This window comes from Schistocerca americana, unplaced genomic scaffold, assembly GCF_021461395.2.
Source record: "Schistocerca americana isolate TAMUIC-IGC-003095 unplaced genomic scaffold, iqSchAmer2.1 HiC_scaffold_363, whole genome shotgun sequence".
In the NCBI taxonomy this organism is placed as follows: domain Eukaryota; kingdom Metazoa; phylum Arthropoda; class Insecta; order Orthoptera; family Acrididae; genus Schistocerca; species Schistocerca americana.
Genome location: NW_025726086.1, coordinates 117516 through 137734, shown reverse-complemented (window position 1 = coordinate 137734; position 20219 = coordinate 117516). Strand labels below are relative to the sequence as shown.

General features: G+C 50.2%; 37 non-coding genes across 37 annotated transcripts; all 37 read right to left on the bottom strand.

The window, feature by feature from the left end:
* Nucleotides 1-32: 32 nt before the first annotated feature.
* On the bottom strand, nt 33-114 carry Trnas-cga. The gene has a single exon. It is a non-coding gene; the product is annotated as a tRNA-Ser (tRNA).
* Nucleotides 115-252: 138 nt separating this feature from the next.
* On the bottom strand, nt 253-325 carry Trnak-uuu. The gene has a single exon. It is a non-coding gene; the product is annotated as a tRNA-Lys (tRNA).
* A 528-nt stretch (nt 326-853) lies between these two features.
* Trnaf-gaa lies at nt 854-926 on the bottom strand. The gene has a single exon. It is a non-coding gene; the product is annotated as a tRNA-Phe (tRNA).
* A 558-nt stretch (nt 927-1484) lies between these two features.
* Trnas-uga lies at nt 1485-1566 on the bottom strand. Its single transcript has one exon. It is a non-coding gene; the product is annotated as a tRNA-Ser (tRNA).
* A 691-nt stretch (nt 1567-2257) lies between these two features.
* On the bottom strand, nt 2258-2339 carry Trnas-cga. The gene has a single exon. It is a non-coding gene; the product is annotated as a tRNA-Ser (tRNA).
* Nucleotides 2340-2477: 138 nt separating this feature from the next.
* Trnak-uuu lies at nt 2478-2550 on the bottom strand. The gene has a single exon. It is a non-coding gene; the product is annotated as a tRNA-Lys (tRNA).
* Nucleotides 2551-3078: 528 nt separating this feature from the next.
* On the bottom strand, nt 3079-3151 carry Trnaf-gaa. Its single transcript has one exon. It is a non-coding gene; the product is annotated as a tRNA-Phe (tRNA).
* Nucleotides 3152-3709: 558 nt separating this feature from the next.
* On the bottom strand, nt 3710-3791 carry Trnas-uga. The gene has a single exon. It is a non-coding gene; the product is annotated as a tRNA-Ser (tRNA).
* A 691-nt stretch (nt 3792-4482) lies between these two features.
* Trnas-cga lies at nt 4483-4564 on the bottom strand. Its single transcript has one exon. It is a non-coding gene; the product is annotated as a tRNA-Ser (tRNA).
* Nucleotides 4565-4702: 138 nt separating this feature from the next.
* Nucleotides 4703-4775, bottom strand: Trnak-uuu. The gene has a single exon. It is a non-coding gene; the product is annotated as a tRNA-Lys (tRNA).
* Nucleotides 4776-5303: 528 nt separating this feature from the next.
* Nucleotides 5304-5376, bottom strand: Trnaf-gaa. Its single transcript has one exon. It is a non-coding gene; the product is annotated as a tRNA-Phe (tRNA).
* Nucleotides 5377-5934: 558 nt separating this feature from the next.
* Nucleotides 5935-6016, bottom strand: Trnas-uga. The gene has a single exon. It is a non-coding gene; the product is annotated as a tRNA-Ser (tRNA).
* Nucleotides 6017-6707: 691 nt separating this feature from the next.
* On the bottom strand, nt 6708-6789 carry Trnas-cga. The gene has a single exon. It is a non-coding gene; the product is annotated as a tRNA-Ser (tRNA).
* A 138-nt stretch (nt 6790-6927) lies between these two features.
* On the bottom strand, nt 6928-7000 carry Trnak-uuu. Its single transcript has one exon. It is a non-coding gene; the product is annotated as a tRNA-Lys (tRNA).
* Nucleotides 7001-7528: 528 nt separating this feature from the next.
* Nucleotides 7529-7601, bottom strand: Trnaf-gaa. Its single transcript has one exon. It is a non-coding gene; the product is annotated as a tRNA-Phe (tRNA).
* Nucleotides 7602-8159: 558 nt separating this feature from the next.
* Nucleotides 8160-8241, bottom strand: Trnas-uga. The gene has a single exon. It is a non-coding gene; the product is annotated as a tRNA-Ser (tRNA).
* A 691-nt stretch (nt 8242-8932) lies between these two features.
* Trnas-cga lies at nt 8933-9014 on the bottom strand. The gene has a single exon. It is a non-coding gene; the product is annotated as a tRNA-Ser (tRNA).
* Nucleotides 9015-9152: 138 nt separating this feature from the next.
* On the bottom strand, nt 9153-9225 carry Trnak-uuu. The gene has a single exon. It is a non-coding gene; the product is annotated as a tRNA-Lys (tRNA).
* A 528-nt stretch (nt 9226-9753) lies between these two features.
* Nucleotides 9754-9826, bottom strand: Trnaf-gaa. The gene has a single exon. It is a non-coding gene; the product is annotated as a tRNA-Phe (tRNA).
* Nucleotides 9827-10384: 558 nt separating this feature from the next.
* Nucleotides 10385-10466, bottom strand: Trnas-uga. Its single transcript has one exon. It is a non-coding gene; the product is annotated as a tRNA-Ser (tRNA).
* A 691-nt stretch (nt 10467-11157) lies between these two features.
* On the bottom strand, nt 11158-11239 carry Trnas-cga. Its single transcript has one exon. It is a non-coding gene; the product is annotated as a tRNA-Ser (tRNA).
* Nucleotides 11240-11377: 138 nt separating this feature from the next.
* Nucleotides 11378-11450, bottom strand: Trnak-uuu. Its single transcript has one exon. It is a non-coding gene; the product is annotated as a tRNA-Lys (tRNA).
* Nucleotides 11451-11978: 528 nt separating this feature from the next.
* Nucleotides 11979-12051, bottom strand: Trnaf-gaa. The gene has a single exon. It is a non-coding gene; the product is annotated as a tRNA-Phe (tRNA).
* Nucleotides 12052-12609: 558 nt separating this feature from the next.
* Trnas-uga lies at nt 12610-12691 on the bottom strand. The gene has a single exon. It is a non-coding gene; the product is annotated as a tRNA-Ser (tRNA).
* A 691-nt stretch (nt 12692-13382) lies between these two features.
* Nucleotides 13383-13464, bottom strand: Trnas-cga. Its single transcript has one exon. It is a non-coding gene; the product is annotated as a tRNA-Ser (tRNA).
* Nucleotides 13465-13602: 138 nt separating this feature from the next.
* Nucleotides 13603-13675, bottom strand: Trnak-uuu. The gene has a single exon. It is a non-coding gene; the product is annotated as a tRNA-Lys (tRNA).
* A 528-nt stretch (nt 13676-14203) lies between these two features.
* Nucleotides 14204-14276, bottom strand: Trnaf-gaa. The gene has a single exon. It is a non-coding gene; the product is annotated as a tRNA-Phe (tRNA).
* Nucleotides 14277-14834: 558 nt separating this feature from the next.
* On the bottom strand, nt 14835-14916 carry Trnas-uga. Its single transcript has one exon. It is a non-coding gene; the product is annotated as a tRNA-Ser (tRNA).
* A 691-nt stretch (nt 14917-15607) lies between these two features.
* On the bottom strand, nt 15608-15689 carry Trnas-cga. Its single transcript has one exon. It is a non-coding gene; the product is annotated as a tRNA-Ser (tRNA).
* A 138-nt stretch (nt 15690-15827) lies between these two features.
* Trnak-uuu lies at nt 15828-15900 on the bottom strand. Its single transcript has one exon. It is a non-coding gene; the product is annotated as a tRNA-Lys (tRNA).
* A 528-nt stretch (nt 15901-16428) lies between these two features.
* Nucleotides 16429-16501, bottom strand: Trnaf-gaa. Its single transcript has one exon. It is a non-coding gene; the product is annotated as a tRNA-Phe (tRNA).
* Nucleotides 16502-17059: 558 nt separating this feature from the next.
* On the bottom strand, nt 17060-17141 carry Trnas-uga. Its single transcript has one exon. It is a non-coding gene; the product is annotated as a tRNA-Ser (tRNA).
* A 691-nt stretch (nt 17142-17832) lies between these two features.
* On the bottom strand, nt 17833-17914 carry Trnas-cga. The gene has a single exon. It is a non-coding gene; the product is annotated as a tRNA-Ser (tRNA).
* A 138-nt stretch (nt 17915-18052) lies between these two features.
* On the bottom strand, nt 18053-18125 carry Trnak-uuu. The gene has a single exon. It is a non-coding gene; the product is annotated as a tRNA-Lys (tRNA).
* A 528-nt stretch (nt 18126-18653) lies between these two features.
* Nucleotides 18654-18726, bottom strand: Trnaf-gaa. The gene has a single exon. It is a non-coding gene; the product is annotated as a tRNA-Phe (tRNA).
* A 558-nt stretch (nt 18727-19284) lies between these two features.
* On the bottom strand, nt 19285-19366 carry Trnas-uga. Its single transcript has one exon. It is a non-coding gene; the product is annotated as a tRNA-Ser (tRNA).
* Nucleotides 19367-20057: 691 nt separating this feature from the next.
* Trnas-cga lies at nt 20058-20139 on the bottom strand. The gene has a single exon. It is a non-coding gene; the product is annotated as a tRNA-Ser (tRNA).
* Between the last annotated feature and the right edge of the window lie 80 nt (nt 20140-20219).

Genomic DNA, 20219 nt, shown 5'->3' with positions numbered 1-20219 from the left:
AAAATTTTTGCTCCTCTTTACGCAAAATCGCACGCAGCCGGTAGGATTCGAACCTACGCTCCCAGAGGGAATCTGATTTCGAGTCAGACGCCTTAACCACTCGGCCACGACTGCCGGTAGCGCGGTGTTGTCCCGACACATGCAACTGCTACTGTTTAAAGCACTGTGGTGTCAGAAACAGGCGTAGCTGCATTATTTTCCGTAGCGTTTCCACCGCTACCAGACGAATCGCTACCAAAGTATTAAAATTTCCGCCCGGACAGGGACTTGAACCCTGGACCCTTAGGTTAAAAGCCTAATGCTCTACCGACTGAGCTATCCGGGCTCACGCGACGCTGTGAAACCTCCCACGATGCACAACTCACGTCCTTTACTGCTGTGCAATCGCTGCATGGGGCCGTTACTAATAAAACGTCGCCTAAATGCTGTCTGCAAACTTATCGCGATAAGCTCGTAACACACTACCGAAGACTGCTGACACACGATGCAACAACAAATTGCAGGAGTCGTTACGTCTCATACGTTGGAGCAGCGAATTTACATGTTTTGTCGACACTCACTGGGCAATTGGAAAATTCGCAAGCATTTCGAATGCAATGTTTCCCACGTTTTCGCTCATTTCACGGTTCCGTTGAAGACGTTCTTCACCACCTGACACAGAAAAAGGAACGCAATCGGTAGGACTTTTTTGATTCTTTTGCTTCTAAGGGAGTCAGTTGTCTAGTGAGTTCCTCTTATGGCATGCACTAGACAACCAGAACACCTACAGGAGAGAGTCATTGTTGTTGTCAGCGGTAGTTGCATTATCACCAACGCAGAGCAATTCCATTGGCGTCGCATCAAAACGAGTACCTGCCGAAACCCGGGATCGAACCAGGGACCTTTAGATCTTCAGTCTAACGCTCTCCCAACTGAGCTATTTCGGCTGACGTTGAACGGTGCTGTTTGCATGTGTTCGTCAAACTCTGCCTCGTTGCCAATTTCACAGTCACCTTCGTCTGATAAGACACAGGGACGCTGAAAGGCGAGCAGCCGATGCAGTGAAGTCCCACACACATTTCTTCTGCTTCCATCATCGTAACAAGCAAACATGTCGACTCGATTCGTGTAATATTCACTTCGCTGACTTCACGTGACGCCGCGCTGACGCTAGAAAACCCGTGCTATATCGATGCCAGGGGCAACTCATGTGCAGAGAACGACACAAGAAGGAGTGAGCCTCTCCACCGTATGAGAGGCAGTTTCTAGCAGATACACACGGTAAAACATTCGACTTGCGTTAGCTCATAAATTGCTACACGTCATCGTCTGCAAGCTAAAATGGACTGTGATACGAGGAGATGAGCTGCGGCTTCTGGACGCGACTGTAACGCTGCGCCCTGGATCAAATAGTACTGCACATTGCTGGTGACCCACGTGTTTAGTAGTGACGCAACTGCTAGGATGCAGCTGAAACGTCCATCTTTTGAGAGCGAGAAAATTTTCGCAGTCGGCAGGACTCGAACCTACGCTCCCAGAGGGAATCTGATTTCAAGTCAGACGCCTTAACCACTCGGCCACGACTGCCGGTGGCAGAAGCGACTCCCGACAAGTGAAACCGCCACCTTTACAAGCAATCTGATGGCAGAAAACGGCGTGGCCTCACTCTTTTCCGTAGGGTTTCCATTAGCCGTTACGAAAGTGTATTAATTTTCGCCCAGACAGGGACTTGAACCCAGGACCCTTTGTTTGAAAGCCTAACGCTCTACCGACTCAGCTATGCGGGCCCACGCACGAGCATTATCGTACAGCTGCGTGGTGTGCGAGTGATTCGCATGTTGTAATTACTGGCTTATGGCTCCAATGGCGACTTCACCGACTTCCCGCTGACGCACCGCTGACGCTAGTTTTCTGTCGTCTTAAAACGATGGGCATACCTCCAAGCAACTGCGAGATCTTATGAAAAGAAACGCTGCACCACTGCCTTTGCCGCGCTCGAATGATTGAATTGCGATTCTTAAAAAGAAATGAATGTTCGCTCTGTCCAACACTTTCGAGCACATCTGTGTACTCACGATCTCAGCGACGGCTTTCTGCAGTCCCAGCATCAGCGCGAGGTGAACCGATGGCCACAGTAAGCAGCGGTCGTCGCGAAACTCAGTATTCTTAAACGGAAACTTTCGTCTTGTTGAGAATGGCGTCACTGGTTTGCACCCGCATTCGCCCACGCATGTCACAGGTGTGCGAAAATTTTTGCTCCTCTTTACGCAAAATCGCACGCAGCCGGTAGGATTCGAACCTACGCTCCCAGAGGGAATCTGATTTCGAGTCAGACGCCTTAACCACTCGGCCACGACTGCCGGTAGCGCGGTGTTGTCCCGACACATGCAACTGCTACTGTTTAAAGCACTGTGGTGTCAGAAACAGGCGTAGCTGCATTATTTTCCGTAGCGTTTCCACCGCTACCAGACGAATCGCTACCAAAGTATTAAAATTTCCGCCCGGACAGGGACTTGAACCCTGGACCCTTAGGTTAAAAGCCTAATGCTCTACCGACTGAGCTATCCGGGCTCACGCGACGCTGTGAAACCTCCCACGATGCACAACTCACGTCCTTTACTGCTGTGCAATCGCTGCATGGGGCCGTTACTAATAAAACGTCGCCTAAATGCTGTCTGCAAACTTATCGCGATAAGCTCGTAACACACTACCGAAGACTGCTGACACACGATGCAACAACAAATTGCAGGAGTCGTTACGTCTCATACGTTGGAGCAGCGAATTTACATGTTTTGTCGACACTCACTGGGCAATTGGAAAATTCGCAAGCATTTCGAATGCAATGTTTCCCACGTTTTCGCTCATTTCACGGTTCCGTTGAAGACGTTCTTCACCACCTGACACAGAAAAAGGAACGCAATCGGTAGGACTTTTTTGATTCTTTTGCTTCTAAGGGAGTCAGTTGTCTAGTGAGTTCCTCTTATGGCATGCACTAGACAACCAGAACACCTACAGGAGAGAGTCATTGTTGTTGTCAGCGGTAGTTGCATTATCACCAACGCAGAGCAATTCCATTGGCGTCGCATCAAAACGAGTACCTGCCGAAACCCGGGATCGAACCAGGGACCTTTAGATCTTCAGTCTAACGCTCTCCCAACTGAGCTATTTCGGCTGACGTTGAACGGTGCTGTTTGCATGTGTTCGTCAAACTCTGCCTCGTTGCCAATTTCACAGTCACCTTCGTCTGATAAGACACAGGGACGCTGAAAGGCGAGCAGCCGATGCAGTGAAGTCCCACACACATTTCTTCTGCTTCCATCATCGTAACAAGCAAACATGTCGACTCGATTCGTGTAATATTCACTTCGCTGACTTCACGTGACGCCGCGCTGACGCTAGAAAACCCGTGCTATATCGATGCCAGGGGCAACTCATGTGCAGAGAACGACACAAGAAGGAGTGAGCCTCTCCACCGTATGAGAGGCAGTTTCTAGCAGATACACACGGTAAAACATTCGACTTGCGTTAGCTCATAAATTGCTACACGTCATCGTCTGCAAGCTAAAATGGACTGTGATACGAGGAGATGAGCTGCGGCTTCTGGACGCGACTGTAACGCTGCGCCCTGGATCAAATAGTACTGCACATTGCTGGTGACCCACGTGTTTAGTAGTGACGCAACTGCTAGGATGCAGCTGAAACGTCCATCTTTTGAGAGCGAGAAAATTTTCGCAGTCGGCAGGACTCGAACCTACGCTCCCAGAGGGAATCTGATTTCAAGTCAGACGCCTTAACCACTCGGCCACGACTGCCGGTGGCAGAAGCGACTCCCGACAAGTGAAACCGCCACCTTTACAAGCAATCTGATGGCAGAAAACGGCGTGGCCTCACTCTTTTCCGTAGGGTTTCCATTAGCCGTTACGAAAGTGTATTAATTTTCGCCCAGACAGGGACTTGAACCCAGGACCCTTTGTTTGAAAGCCTAACGCTCTACCGACTCAGCTATGCGGGCCCACGCACGAGCATTATCGTACAGCTGCGTGGTGTGCGAGTGATTCGCATGTTGTAATTACTGGCTTATGGCTCCAATGGCGACTTCACCGACTTCCCGCTGACGCACCGCTGACGCTAGTTTTCTGTCGTCTTAAAACGATGGGCATACCTCCAAGCAACTGCGAGATCTTATGAAAAGAAACGCTGCACCACTGCCTTTGCCGCGCTCGAATGATTGAATTGCGATTCTTAAAAAGAAATGAATGTTCGCTCTGTCCAACACTTTCGAGCACATCTGTGTACTCACGATCTCAGCGACGGCTTTCTGCAGTCCCAGCATCAGCGCGAGGTGAACCGATGGCCACAGTAAGCAGCGGTCGTCGCGAAACTCAGTGTTCTTAAACGGAAACTTTCGTCTTGTTGAGAATGGCGTCACTGGTTTGCACCCGCATTCGCCCACGCATGTCACAGGTGTGCGAAAATTTTTGCTCCTCTTTACGCAAAATCGCACGCAGCCGGTAGGATTCGAACCTACGCTCCCAGAGGGAATCTGATTTCGAGTCAGACGCCTTAACCACTCGGCCACGACTGCCGGTAGCGCGGTGTTGTCCCGACACATGCAACTGCTACTGTTTAAAGCACTGTGGTGTCAGAAACAGGCGTAGCTGCATTATTTTCCGTAGCGTTTCCACCGCTACCAGACGAATCGCTACCAAAGTATTAAAATTTCCGCCCGGACAGGGACTTGAACCCTGGACCCTTAGGTTAAAAGCCTAATGCTCTACCGACTGAGCTATCCGGGCTCACGCGACGCTGTGAAACCTCCCACGATGCACAACTCACGTCCTTTACTGCTGTGCAATCGCTGCATGGGGCCGTTACTAATAAAACGTCGCCTAAATGCTGTCTGCAAACTTATCGCGATAAGCTCGTAACACACTACCGAAGACTGCTGACACACGATGCAACAACAAATTGCAGGAGTCGTTACGTCTCATACGTTGGAGCAGCGAATTTACATGTTTTGTCGACACTCACTGGGCAATTGGAAAATTCGCAAGCATTTCGAATGCAATGTTTCCCACGTTTTCGCTCATTTCACGGTTCCGTTGAAGACGTTCTTCACCACCTGACACAGAAAAAGGAACGCAATCGGTAGGACTTTTTTGATTCTTTTGCTTCTAAGGGAGTCAGTTGTCTAGTGAGTTCCTCTTATGGCATGCACTAGACAACCAGAACACCTACAGGAGAGAGTCATTGTTGTTGTCAGCGGTAGTTGCATTATCACCAACGCAGAGCAATTCCATTGGCGTCGCATCAAAACGAGTACCTGCCGAAACCCGGGATCGAACCAGGGACCTTTAGATCTTCAGTCTAACGCTCTCCCAACTGAGCTATTTCGGCTGACGTTGAACGGTGCTGTTTGCATGTGTTCGTCAAACTCTGCCTCGTTGCCAATTTCACAGTCACCTTCGTCTGATAAGACACAGGGACGCTGAAAGGCGAGCAGCCGATGCAGTGAAGTCCCACACACATTTCTTCTGCTTCCATCATCGTAACAAGCAAACATGTCGACTCGATTCGTGTAATATTCACTTCGCTGACTTCACGTGACGCCGCGCTGACGCTAGAAAACCCGTGCTATATCGATGCCAGGGGCAACTCATGTGCAGAGAACGACACAAGAAGGAGTGAGCCTCTCCACCGTATGAGAGGCAGTTTCTAGCAGATACACACGGTAAAACATTCGACTTGCGTTAGCTCATAAATTGCTACACGTCATCGTCTGCAAGCTAAAATGGACTGTGATACGAGGAGATGAGCTGCGGCTTCTGGACGCGACTGTAACGCTGCGCCCTGGATCAAATAGTACTGCACATTGCTGGTGACCCACGTGTTTAGTAGTGACGCAACTGCTAGGATGCAGCTGAAACGTCCATCTTTTGAGAGCGAGAAAATTTTCGCAGTCGGCAGGACTCGAACCTACGCTCCCAGAGGGAATCTGATTTCAAGTCAGACGCCTTAACCACTCGGCCACGACTGCCGGTGGCAGAAGCGACTCCCGACAAGTGAAACCGCCACCTTTACAAGCAATCTGATGGCAGAAAACGGCGTGGCCTCACTCTTTTCCGTAGGGTTTCCATTAGCCGTTACGAAAGTGTATTAATTTTCGCCCAGACAGGGACTTGAACCCAGGACCCTTTGTTTGAAAGCCTAACGCTCTACCGACTCAGCTATGCGGGCCCACGCACGAGCATTATCGTACAGCTGCGTGGTGTGCGAGTGATTCGCATGTTGTAATTACTGGCTTATGGCTCCAATGGCGACTTCACCGACTTCCCGCTGACGCACCGCTGACGCTAGTTTTCTGTCGTCTTAAAACGATGGGCATACCTCCAAGCAACTGCGAGATCTTATGAAAAGAAACGCTGCACCACTGCCTTTGCCGCGCTCGAATGATTGAATTGCGATTCTTAAAAAGAAATGAATGTTCGCTCTGTCCAACACTTTCGAGCACATCTGTGTACTCACGATCTCAGCGACGGCTTTCTGCAGTCCCAGCATCAGCGCGAGGTGAACCGATGGCCACAGTAAGCAGCGGTCGTCGCGAAACTCAGTATTCTTAAACGGAAACTTTCGTCTTGTTGAGAATGGCGTCACTGGTTTGCACCCGCATTCGCCCACGCATGTCACAGGTGTGCGAAAATTTTTGCTCCTCTTTACGCAAAATCGCACGCAGCCGGTAGGATTCGAACCTACGCTCCCAGAGGGAATCTGATTTCGAGTCAGACGCCTTAACCACTCGGCCACGACTGCCGGTAGCGCGGTGTTGTCCCGACACATGCAACTGCTACTGTTTAAAGCACTGTGGTGTCAGAAACAGGCGTAGCTGCATTATTTTCCGTAGCGTTTCCACCGCTACCAGACGAATCGCTACCAAAGTATTAAAATTTCCGCCCGGACAGGGACTTGAACCCTGGACCCTTAGGTTAAAAGCCTAATGCTCTACCGACTGAGCTATCCGGGCTCACGCGACGCTGTGAAACCTCCCACGATGCACAACTCACGTCCTTTACTGCTGTGCAATCGCTGCATGGGGCCGTTACTAATAAAACGTCGCCTAAATGCTGTCTGCAAACTTATCGCGATAAGCTCGTAACACACTACCGAAGACTGCTGACACACGATGCAACAACAAATTGCAGGAGTCGTTACGTCTCATACGTTGGAGCAGCGAATTTACATGTTTTGTCGACACTCACTGGGCAATTGGAAAATTCGCAAGCATTTCGAATGCAATGTTTCCCACGTTTTCGCTCATTTCACGGTTCCGTTGAAGACGTTCTTCACCACCTGACACAGAAAAAGGAACGCAATCGGTAGGACTTTTTTGATTCTTTTGCTTCTAAGGGAGTCAGTTGTCTAGTGAGTTCCTCTTATGGCATGCACTAGACAACCAGAACACCTACAGGAGAGAGTCATTGTTGTTGTCAGCGGTAGTTGCATTATCACCAACGCAGAGCAATTCCATTGGCGTCGCATCAAAACGAGTACCTGCCGAAACCCGGGATCGAACCAGGGACCTTTAGATCTTCAGTCTAACGCTCTCCCAACTGAGCTATTTCGGCTGACGTTGAACGGTGCTGTTTGCATGTGTTCGTCAAACTCTGCCTCGTTGCCAATTTCACAGTCACCTTCGTCTGATAAGACACAGGGACGCTGAAAGGCGAGCAGCCGATGCAGTGAAGTCCCACACACATTTCTTCTGCTTCCATCATCGTAACAAGCAAACATGTCGACTCGATTCGTGTAATATTCACTTCGCTGACTTCACGTGACGCCGCGCTGACGCTAGAAAACCCGTGCTATATCGATGCCAGGGGCAACTCATGTGCAGAGAACGACACAAGAAGGAGTGAGCCTCTCCACCGTATGAGAGGCAGTTTCTAGCAGATACACACGGTAAAACATTCGACTTGCGTTAGCTCATAAATTGCTACACGTCATCGTCTGCAAGCTAAAATGGACTGTGATACGAGGAGATGAGCTGCGGCTTCTGGACGCGACTGTAACGCTGCGCCCTGGATCAAATAGTACTGCACATTGCTGGTGACCCACGTGTTTAGTAGTGACGCAACTGCTAGGATGCAGCTGAAACGTCCATCTTTTGAGAGCGAGAAAATTTTCGCAGTCGGCAGGACTCGAACCTACGCTCCCAGAGGGAATCTGATTTCAAGTCAGACGCCTTAACCACTCGGCCACGACTGCCGGTGGCAGAAGCGACTCCCGACAAGTGAAACCGCCACCTTTACAAGCAATCTGATGGCAGAAAACGGCGTGGCCTCACTCTTTTCCGTAGGGTTTCCATTAGCCGTTACGAAAGTGTATTAATTTTCGCCCAGACAGGGACTTGAACCCAGGACCCTTTGTTTGAAAGCCTAACGCTCTACCGACTCAGCTATGCGGGCCCACGCACGAGCATTATCGTACAGCTGCGTGGTGTGCGAGTGATTCGCATGTTGTAATTACTGGCTTATGGCTCCAATGGCGACTTCACCGACTTCCCGCTGACGCACCGCTGACGCTAGTTTTCTGTCGTCTTAAAACGATGGGCATACCTCCAAGCAACTGCGAGATCTTATGAAAAGAAACGCTGCACCACTGCCTTTGCCGCGCTCGAATGATTGAATTGCGATTCTTAAAAAGAAATGAATGTTCGCTCTGTCCAACACTTTCGAGCACATCTGTGTACTCACGATCTCAGCGACGGCTTTCTGCAGTCCCAGCATCAGCGCGAGGTGAACCGATGGCCACAGTAAGCAGCGGTCGTCGCGAAACTCAGTATTCTTAAACGGAAACTTTCGTCTTGTTGAGAATGGCGTCACTGGTTTGCACCCGCATTCGCCCACGCATGTCACAGGTGTGCGAAAATTTTTGCTCCTCTTTACGCAAAATCGCACGCAGCCGGTAGGATTCGAACCTACGCTCCCAGAGGGAATCTGATTTCGAGTCAGACGCCTTAACCACTCGGCCACGACTGCCGGTAGCGCGGTGTTGTCCCGACACATGCAACTGCTACTGTTTAAAGCACTGTGGTGTCAGAAACAGGCGTAGCTGCATTATTTTCCGTAGCGTTTCCACCGCTACCAGACGAATCGCTACCAAAGTATTAAAATTTCCGCCCGGACAGGGACTTGAACCCTGGACCCTTAGGTTAAAAGCCTAATGCTCTACCGACTGAGCTATCCGGGCTCACGCGACGCTGTGAAACCTCCCACGATGCACAACTCACGTCCTTTACTGCTGTGCAATCGCTGCATGGGGCCGTTACTAATAAAACGTCGCCTAAATGCTGTCTGCAAACTTATCGCGATAAGCTCGTAACACACTACCGAAGACTGCTGACACACGATGCAACAACAAATTGCAGGAGTCGTTACGTCTCATACGTTGGAGCAGCGAATTTACATGTTTTGTCGACACTCACTGGGCAATTGGAAAATTCGCAAGCATTTCGAATGCAATGTTTCCCACGTTTTCGCTCATTTCACGGTTCCGTTGAAGACGTTCTTCACCACCTGACACAGAAAAAGGAACGCAATCGGTAGGACTTTTTTGATTCTTTTGCTTCTAAGGGAGTCAGTTGTCTAGTGAGTTCCTCTTATGGCATGCACTAGACAACCAGAACACCTACAGGAGAGAGTCATTGTTGTTGTCAGCGGTAGTTGCATTATCACCAACGCAGAGCAATTCCATTGGCGTCGCATCAAAACGAGTACCTGCCGAAACCCGGGATCGAACCAGGGACCTTTAGATCTTCAGTCTAACGCTCTCCCAACTGAGCTATTTCGGCTGACGTTGAACGGTGCTGTTTGCATGTGTTCGTCAAACTCTGCCTCGTTGCCAATTTCACAGTCACCTTCGTCTGATAAGACACAGGGACGCTGAAAGGCGAGCAGCCGATGCAGTGAAGTCCCACACACATTTCTTCTGCTTCCATCATCGTAACAAGCAAACATGTCGACTCGATTCGTGTAATATTCACTTCGCTGACTTCACGTGACGCCGCGCTGACGCTAGAAAACCCGTGCTATATCGATGCCAGGGGCAACTCATGTGCAGAGAACGACACAAGAAGGAGTGAGCCTCTCCACCGTATGAGAGGCAGTTTCTAGCAGATACACACGGTAAAACATTCGACTTGCGTTAGCTCATAAATTGCTACACGTCATCGTCTGCAAGCTAAAATGGACTGTGATACGAGGAGATGAGCTGCGGCTTCTGGACGCGACTGTAACGCTGCGCCCTGGATCAAATAGTACTGCACATTGCTGGTGACCCACGTGTTTAGTAGTGACGCAACTGCTAGGATGCAGCTGAAACGTCCATCTTTTGAGAGCGAGAAAATTTTCGCAGTCGGCAGGACTCGAACCTACGCTCCCAGAGGGAATCTGATTTCAAGTCAGACGCCTTAACCACTCGGCCACGACTGCCGGTGGCAGAAGCGACTCCCGACAAGTGAAACCGCCACCTTTACAAGCAATCTGATGGCAGAAAACGGCGTGGCCTCACTCTTTTCCGTAGGGTTTCCATTAGCCGTTACGAAAGTGTATTAATTTTCGCCCAGACAGGGACTTGAACCCAGGACCCTTTGTTTGAAAGCCTAACGCTCTACCGACTCAGCTATGCGGGCCCACGCACGAGCATTATCGTACAGCTGCGTGGTGTGCGAGTGATTCGCATGTTGTAATTACTGGCTTATGGCTCCAATGGCGACTTCACCGACTTCCCGCTGACGCACCGCTGACGCTAGTTTTCTGTCGTCTTAAAACGATGGGCATACCTCCAAGCAACTGCGAGATCTTATGAAAAGAAACGCTGCACCACTGCCTTTGCCGCGCTCGAATGATTGAATTGCGATTCTTAAAAAGAAATGAATGTTCGCTCTGTCCAACACTTTCGAGCACATCTGTGTACTCACGATCTCAGCGACGGCTTTCTGCAGTCCCAGCATCAGCGCGAGGTGAACCGATGGCCACAGTAAGCAGCGGTCGTCGCGAAACTCAGTATTCTTAAACGGAAACTTTCGTCTTGTTGAGAATGGCGTCACTGGTTTGCACCCGCATTCGCCCACGCATGTCACAGGTGTGCGAAAATTTTTGCTCCTCTTTACGCAAAATCGCACGCAGCCGGTAGGATTCGAACCTACGCTCCCAGAGGGAATCTGATTTCGAGTCAGACGCCTTAACCACTCGGCCACGACTGCCGGTAGCGCGGTGTTGTCCCGACACATGCAACTGCTACTGTTTAAAGCACTGTGGTGTCAGAAACAGGCGTAGCTGCATTATTTTCCGTAGCGTTTCCACCGCTACCAGACGAATCGCTACCAAAGTATTAAAATTTCCGCCCGGACAGGGACTTGAACCCTGGACCCTTAGGTTAAAAGCCTAATGCTCTACCGACCGAGCTATCCGGGCTCACGCGACGCTGTGAAACCTCCCACGATGCACAACTCACGTCCTTTACTGCTGTGCAATCGCTGCATGGGGCCGTTACTAATAAAACGTCGCCTAAATGCTGTCTGCAAACTTATCGCGATAAGCTCGTAACACACTACCGAAGACTGCTGACACACGATGCAACAACAAATTGCAGGAGTCGTTACGTCTCATACGTTGGAGCAGCGAATTTACATGTTTTGTCGACACTCACTGGGCAATTGGAAAATTCGCAAGCATTTCGAATGCAATGTTTCCCACGTTTTCGCTCATTTCACGGTTCCGTTGAAGACGTTCTTCACCACCTGACACAGAAAAAGGAACGCAATCGGTAGGACTTTTTTGATTCTTTTGCTTCTAAGGGAGTCAGTTGTCTAGTGAGTTCCTCTTATGGCATGCACTAGACAACCAGAACACCTACAGGAGAGAGTCATTGTTGTTGTCAGCGGTAGTTGCATTATCACCAACGCAGAGCAATTCCATTGGCGTCGCATCAAAACGAGTACCTGCCGAAACCCGGGATCGAACCAGGGACCTTTAGATCTTCAGTCTAACGCTCTCCCAACTGAGCTTTTTCGGCTGACGTTGAACGGTGCTGTTTGCATGTGTTCGTCAAACTCTGCCTCGTTGCCAATTTCACAGTCACCTTCGTCTGATAAGACACAGGGACGCTGAAAGGCGAGCAGCCGATGCAGTGAAGTCCCACACACATTTCTTCTGCTTCCATCATCGTAACAAGCAAACATGTCGACTCGATTCGTGTAATATTCACTTCGCTGACTTCACGTGACGCCGCGCTGACGCTAGAAAACCCGTGCTATATCGATGCCAGGGGCAACTCATGTGCAGAGAACGACACAAGAAGGAGTGAGCCTCTCCACCGTATGAGAGGCAGTTTCTAGCAGATACACACGGTAAAACATTCGACTTGCGTTAGCTCATAAATTGCTACACGTCATCGTCTGCAAGCTAAAATGGACTGTGATACGAGGAGATGAGCTGCGGCTTCTGGACGCGACTGTAACGCTGCGCCCTGGATCAAATAGTACTGCACATTGCTGGTGACCCACGTGTTTAGTAGTGACGCAACTGCTAGGATGCAGCTGAAACGTCCATCTTTTGAGAGCGAGAAAATTTTCGCAGTCGGCAGGACTCGAACCTACGCTCCCAGAGGGAATCTGATTTCAAGTCAGACGCCTTAACCACTCGGCCACGACTGCCGGTGGCAGAAGCGACTCCCGACAAGTGAAACCGCCACCTTTACAAGCAATCTGATGGCAGAAAACGGCGTGGCCTCACTCTTTTCCGTAGGGTTTCCATTAGCCGTTACGAAAGTGTATTAATTTTCGCCCAGACAGGGACTTGAACCCAGGACCCTTTGTTTGAAAGCCTAACGCTCTACCGACTCAGCTATGCGGGCCCACGCACGAGCATTATCGTACAGCTGCGTGGTGTGCGAGTGATTCGCATGTTGTAATTACTGGCTTATGGCTCCAATGGCGACTTCACCGACTTCCCGCTGACGCACCGCTGACGCTAGTTTTCTGTCGTCTTAAAACGATGGGCATACCTCCAAGCAACTGCGAGATCTTATGAAAAGAAACGCTGCACCACTGCCTTTGCCGCGCTCGAATGATTGAATTGCGATTCTTAAAAAGAAATGAATGTTCGCTCTGTCCAACACTTTCGAGCACATCTGTGTACTCACGATCTCAGCGACGGCTTTCTGCAGTCCCAGCATCAGCGCGAGGTGAACCGATGGCCACAGTAAGCAGCGGTCGTCGCGAAACTCAGTGTTCTTAAACGGAAACTGTCGTCTTGTTGAGAATGGCGTCACTGGTTTGCACCCGCATTCGCCCACGCATGTCACAGGTGTGCGAAAATTTTTGCTCCTCTTTACGCAAAATCGCACGCAGCCGGTAGGATTCGAACCTACGCTCCCAGAGGGAATCTGATTTCGAGTCAGACGCCTTAACCACTCGGCCACGACTGCCGGTAGCGCGGTGTTGTCCCGACACATGCAACTGCTACTGTTTAAAGCACTGTGGTGTCAGAAACAGGCGTAGCTGCATTATTTTCCGTAGCGTTTCCACCGCTACCAGACGAATCGCTACCAAAGTATTAAAATTTCCGCCCGGACAGGGACTTGAACCCTGGACCCTTAGGTTAAAAGCCTAATGCTCTACCGACCGAGCTATCCGGGCTCACGCGACGCTGTGAAACCTCCCACGATGCACAACTCACGTCCTTTACTGCTGTGCAATCGCTGCATGGGGCCGTTACTAATAAAACGTCGCCTAAATGCTGTCTGCAAACTTATCGCGATAAGCTCGTAACACACTACCGAAGACTGCTGACACACGATGCAACAACAAATTGCAGGAGTCGTTACGTCTCATACGTTGGAGCAGCGAATTTACATGTTTTGTCGACACTCACTGGGCAATTGGAAAATTCGCAAGCATTTCGAATGCAATGTTTCCCACGTTTTCGCTCATTTCACGGTTCCGTTGAAGACGTTCTTCACCACCTGACACAGAAAAAGGAACGCAATCGGTAGGACTTTTTTGATTCTTTTGCTTCTAAGGGAGTCAGTTGTCTAGTGAGTTCCTCTTATGGCATGCACTAGACAACCAGAACACCTACAGGAGAGAGTCATTGTTGTTGTCAGCGGTAGTTGCATTATCACCAACGCAGAGCAATTCCATTGGCGTCGCATCAAAACGAGTACCTGCCGAAACCCGGGATCGAACCAGGGACCTTTAGATCTTCAGTCTAACGCTCTCCCAACTGAGCTATTTCGGCTGACGTTGAACGGTGCTGTTTGCATGTGTTCGTCAAACTCTGCCTCGTTGCCAATTTCACAGTCACCTTCGTCTGATAAGACACAGGGACGCTGAAAGGCGAGCAGCCGATGCAGTGAAGTCCCACACACATTTCTTCTGCTTCCATCATCGTAACAAGCAAACATGTCGACTCGATTCGTGTAATATTCACTTCGCTGACTTCACGTGACGCCGCGCTGACGCTAGAAAACCCGTGCTATATCGATGCCAGGGGCAACTCATGTGCAGAGAACGACACAAGAAGGAGTGAGCCTCTCCACCGTATGAGAGGCAGTTTCTAGCAGATACACACGGTAAAACATTCGACTTGCGTTAGCTCATAAATTGCTACACGTCATCGTCTGCAAGCTAAAATGGACTGTGATACGAGGAGATGAGCTGCGGCTTCTGGACGCGACTGTAACGCTGCGCCCTGGATCAAATAGTACTGCACATTGCTGGTGACCCACGTGTTTAGTAGTGACGCAACTGCTAGGATGCAGCTGAAACGTCCATCTTTTGAGAGCGAGAAAATTTTCGCAGTCGGCAGGACTCGAACCTACGCTCCCAGAGGGAATCTGATTTCAAGTCAGACGCCTTAACCACTCGGCCACGACTGCCGGTGGCAGAAGCGACTCCCGACAAGTGAAACCGCCACCTTTACAAGCAATCTGATGGCAGAAAACGGCGTGGCCTCACTCTTTTCCGTAGGGTTTCCATTAGCCGTTACGAAAGTGTATTAATTTTCGCCCAGACAGGGACTTGAACCCAGGACCCTTTGTTTGAAAGCCTAACGCTCTACCGACTCAGCTATGCGGGCCCACGCACGAGCATTATCGTACAGCTGCGTGGTGTGCGAGTGATTCGCATGTTGTAATTACTGGCTTATGGCTCCAATGGCGACTTCACCGACTTCCCGCTGACGCACCGCTGACGCTAGTTTTCTGTCGTCTTAAAACGATGGGCATACCTCCAAGCAACTGCGAGATCTTATGAAAAGAAACGCTGCACCACTGCCTTTGCCGCGCTCGAATGATTGAATTGCGATTCTTAAAAAGAAATGAATGTTCGCTCTGTCCAACACTTTCGAGCACATCTGTGTACTCACGATCTCAGCGACGGCTTTCTGCAGTCCCAGCATCAGCGCGAGGTGAACCGATGGCCACAGTAAGCAGCGGTCGTCGCGAAACTCAGTATTCTTAAACGGAAACTTTCGTCTTGTTGAGAATGGCGTCACTGGTTTGCACCCGCATTCGCCCACGCATGTCACAGGTGTGCGAAAATTTTTGCTCCTCTTTACGCAAAATCGCACGCAGCCGGTAGGATTCGAACCTACGCTCCCAGAGGGAATCTGATTTCGAGTCAGACGCCTTAACCACTCGGCCACGACTGCCGGTAGCGCGGTGTTGTCCCGACACATGCAACTGCTACTGTTTAAAGCACTGTGGTGTCAGAAACAGGCGTAGCTGCATTATTTTCCGTAGCGTTTCCACCGCTACCAGACGAATCGCTACCAAAGTATTAAAATTTCCGCCCGGACAGGGACTTGAACCCTGGACCCTTAGGTTAAAAGCCTAATGCTCTACCGACCGAGCTATCCGGGCTCACGCGACGCTGTGAAACCTCCCACGATGCACAACTCACGTCCTTTACTGCTGTGCAATCGCTGCATGGGGCCGTTACTAATAAAACGTCGCCTAAATGCTGTCTGCAAACTTATCGCGATAAGCTCGTAACACACTACCGAAGACTGCTGACACACGATGCAACAACAAATTGCAGGAGTCGTTACGTCTCATACGTTGGAGCAGCGAATTTACATGTTTTGTCGACACTCACTGGGCAATTGGAAAATTCGCAAGCATTTCGAATGCAATGTTTCCCACGTTTTCGCTCATTTCACGGTTCCGTTGAAGACGTTCTTCACCACCTGACACAGAAAAAGGAACGCAATCGGTAGGACTTTTTTGATTCTTTTGCTTCTAAGGGAGTCAGTTGTCTAGTGAGTTCCTCTTATGGCATGCACTAGACAACCAGAACACCTACAGGAGAGAGTCATTGTTGTTGTCAGCGGTAGTTGCATTATCACCAACGCAGAGCAATTCCATTGGCGTCGCATCAAAACGAGTACCTGCCGAAACCCGGGATCGAACCAGGGACCTTTAGATCTTCAGTCTAACGCTCTCCCAACTGAGCTATTTCGGCTGACGTTAAACGGTGCTGTTTGCATGTGTTCGTCAAACTCTGCCTCGTTGCCAATTTCACAGTCACCTTCGTCTGATAAGACACAGGGACGCTGAAAGGCGAGCAGCCGATGCAGTGAAGTCCCACACACATTTCTTCTGCTTCCATCATCGTAACAAGCAAACATGTCGACTCGATTCGTGTAATATTCACTTCGCTGACTTCACGTGACGCCGCGCTGACGCTAGAAAACCCGTGCTATATCGATGCCAGGGGCAACTCATGTGCAGAGAACGACACAAGAAGGAGTGAGCCTCTCCACCGTATGAGAGGCAGTTTCTAGCAGATACACACGGTAAAACATTCGACTTGCGTTAGCTCATAAATTGCTACACGTCATCGTCTGCAAGCTAAAATGGACTGTGATACGAGGAGATGAGCTGCGGCTTCTGGACGCGACTGTAACGCTGCGCCCTGGATCAAATAGTACTGCACATTGCTGGTGACCCACGTGTTTAGTAGTGACGCAACTGCTAGGATGCAGCTGAAACGTCCATCTTTTGAGAGCGAGAAAATTTTCGCAGTCGGCAGGACTCGAACCTACGCTCCCAGAGGGAATCTGATTTCAAGTCAGACGCCTTAACCACTCGGCCACGACTGCCGGTGGCAGAAGCGACTCCCGACAAGTGAAACCGCCACCTTTACAAGCAATCTGATGGCAGAAAACGGCGTGGCCTCACTCTTTTCCGTAGGGTTTCCATTAGCCGTTACGAAAGTGTATTAATTTTCGCCCAGACAGGGACTTGAACCCAGGACCCTTTGTTTGAAAGCCTAACGCTCTACCGACTCAGCTATGCGGGCCCACGCACGAGCATTATCGTACAGCTGCGTGGTGTGCGAGTGATTCGCATGTTGTAATTACTGGCTTATGGCTCCAATGGCGACTTCACCGACTTCCCGCTGACGCACCGCTGACGCTAGTTTTCTGTCGTCTTAAAACGATGGGCATACCTCCAAGCAACTGCGAGATCTTATGAAAAGAAACGCTGCACCACTGCCTTTGCCGCGCTCGAATGATTGAATTGCGATTCTTAAAAAGAAATGAATGTTCGCTCTGTCCAACACTTTCGAGCACATCTGTGTACTCACGATCTCAGCGACGGCTTTCTGCAGTCCCAGCATCAGCGCGAGGTGAACCGATGGCCACAGTAAGCAGCGGTCGTCGCGAAACTCAGTATTCTTAAACGGAAACTTTCGTCTTGTTGAGAATGGCGTCACTGGTTTGCACCCGCATTCGCCCACGCATGTCACAGGTGTGCGAAAATTTTTGCTCCTCTTTACGCAAAATCGCACGCAGCCGGTAGGATTCGAACCTACGCTCCCAGAGGGAATCTGATTTCGAGTCAGACGCCTTAACCACTCGGCCACGACTGCCGGTAGCGCGGTGTTGTCCCGACACATGCAACTGCTACTGTTTAAAGCACTGTGGTGTCAGAAACAGGCGTAGCTGCATTATTTTCCGTAGCGTTTCCACCGCTACCAGACGAATCGCTACCAAAGTATTAAAATTTCCGCCCGGACAGGGACTTGAACCCTGGACCCTTAGGTTAAAAGCCTAATGCTCTACCGACTGAGCTATCCGGGCTCACGCGACGCTGTGAAACCTCCCACGATGCACAACTCACGTCCTTTACTGCTGTGCAATCGCTGCATGGGGCCGTTACTAATAAAACGTCGCCTAAATGCTGTCTGCAAACTTATCGCGATAAGCTCGTAACACACTACCGAAGACTGCTGACACACGATGCAACAACAAATTGCAGGAGTCGTTACGTCTCATACGTTGGAGCAGCGAATTTACATGTTTTGTCGACACTCACTGGGCAATTGGAAAATTCGCAAGCATTTCGAATGCAATGTTTCCCACGTTTTCGCTCATTTCACGGTTCCGTTGAAGACGTTCTTCACCACCTGACACAGAAAAAGGAACGCAATCGGTAGGACTTTTTTGATTCTTTTGCTTCTAAGGGAGTCAGTTGTCTAGTGAGTTCCTCTTATGGCATGCACTAGACAACCAGAACACCTACAGGAGAGAGTCATTGTTGTTGTCAGCGGTAGTTGCATTATCACCAACGCAGAGCAATTCCATTGGCGTCGCATCAAAACGAGTACCTGCCGAAACCCGGGATCGAACCAGGGACCTTTAGATCTTCAGTCTAACGCTCTCCCAACTGAGCTATTTCGGCTGACGTTGAACGGTGCTGTTTGCATGTGTTCGTCAAACTCTGCCTCGTTGCCAATTTCACAGTCACCTTCGTCTGATAAGACACAGGGACGCTGAAAGGCGAGCAGCCGATGCAGTGAAGTCCCACACACATTTCTTCTGCTTCCATCATCGTAACAAGCAAACATGTCGACTCGATTCGTGTAATATTCACTTCGCTGACTTCACGTGACGCCGCGCTGACGCTAGAAAACCCGTGCTATATCGATGCCAGGGGCAACTCATGTGCAGAGAACGACACAAGAAGGAGTGAGCCTCTCCACCGTATGAGAGGCAGTTTCTAGCAGATACACACGGTAAAACATTCGACTTGCGTTAGCTCATAAATTGCTACACGTCATCGTCTGCAAGCTAAAATGGACTGTGATACGAGGAGATGAGCTGCGGCTTCTGGACGCGACTGTAACGCTGCGCCCTGGATCAAATAGTACTGCACATTGCTGGTGACCCACGTGTTTAGTAGTGACGCAACTGCTAGGATGCAGCTGAAACGTCCATCTTTTGAGAGCGAGAAAATTTTCGCAGTCGGCAGGACTCGAACCTACGCTCCCAGAGGGAATCTGATTTCAAGTCAGACGCCTTAACCACTCGGCCACGACTGCCGGTGGCAGAAGCGACTCCCGACAAGTGAAACCGCCACCTTTACAAGCAATCTGATGGCAGAAAACGGCGTGGCCTCACTCTTTTCCGTAGGGTTTCCATTAGCCGTTACGAAAGTGTATTAATTTTCGCCCAGACAGGGACTTGAACCCAGGACCCTTTGTTTGAAAGCCTAACGCTCTACCGACTCAGCTATGCGGGCCCACGCACGAGCATTATCGTACAGCTGCGTGGTGTGCGAGTGATTCGCATGTTGTAATTACTGGCTTATGGCTCCAATGGCGACTTCACCGACTTCCCGCTGACGCACCGCTGACGCTAGTTTTCTGTCGTCTTAAAACGATGGGCATACCTCCAAGCAACTGCGAGATCTTATGAAAAGAAACGCTGCACCACTGCCTTTGCCGCGCTCGAATGATTGAATTGCGATTCTTAAAAAGAAATGAATGTTCGCTCTGTCCAACACTTTCGAGCACATCTGTGTACTCACGATCTCAGCGACGGCTTTCTGCAGTCCCAGCATCAGCGCGAGGTGAACCGATGGCCACAGTAAGCAGCGGTCGTCGCGAAACTCAGTATTCTTAAACGGAAACTTTCGTCTTGTTGAGAATGGCGTCACTGGTTTGCACCCGCATTCGCCCACGCATGTCACAGGTGTGCGAAAATTTTTGCTCCTCTTTACGCAAAATCGCACGCAGCCGGTAGGATTCGAACCTACGCTCCCAGAGGGAATCTGATTTCGAGTCAGACGCCTTAACCACTCGGCCACGACTGCCGGTAGCGCGGTGTTGTCCCGACACATGCAACTGCTACTGTTTAAAGCACTGTGGTGTCAGAAACAGGCGTAGCTGCATT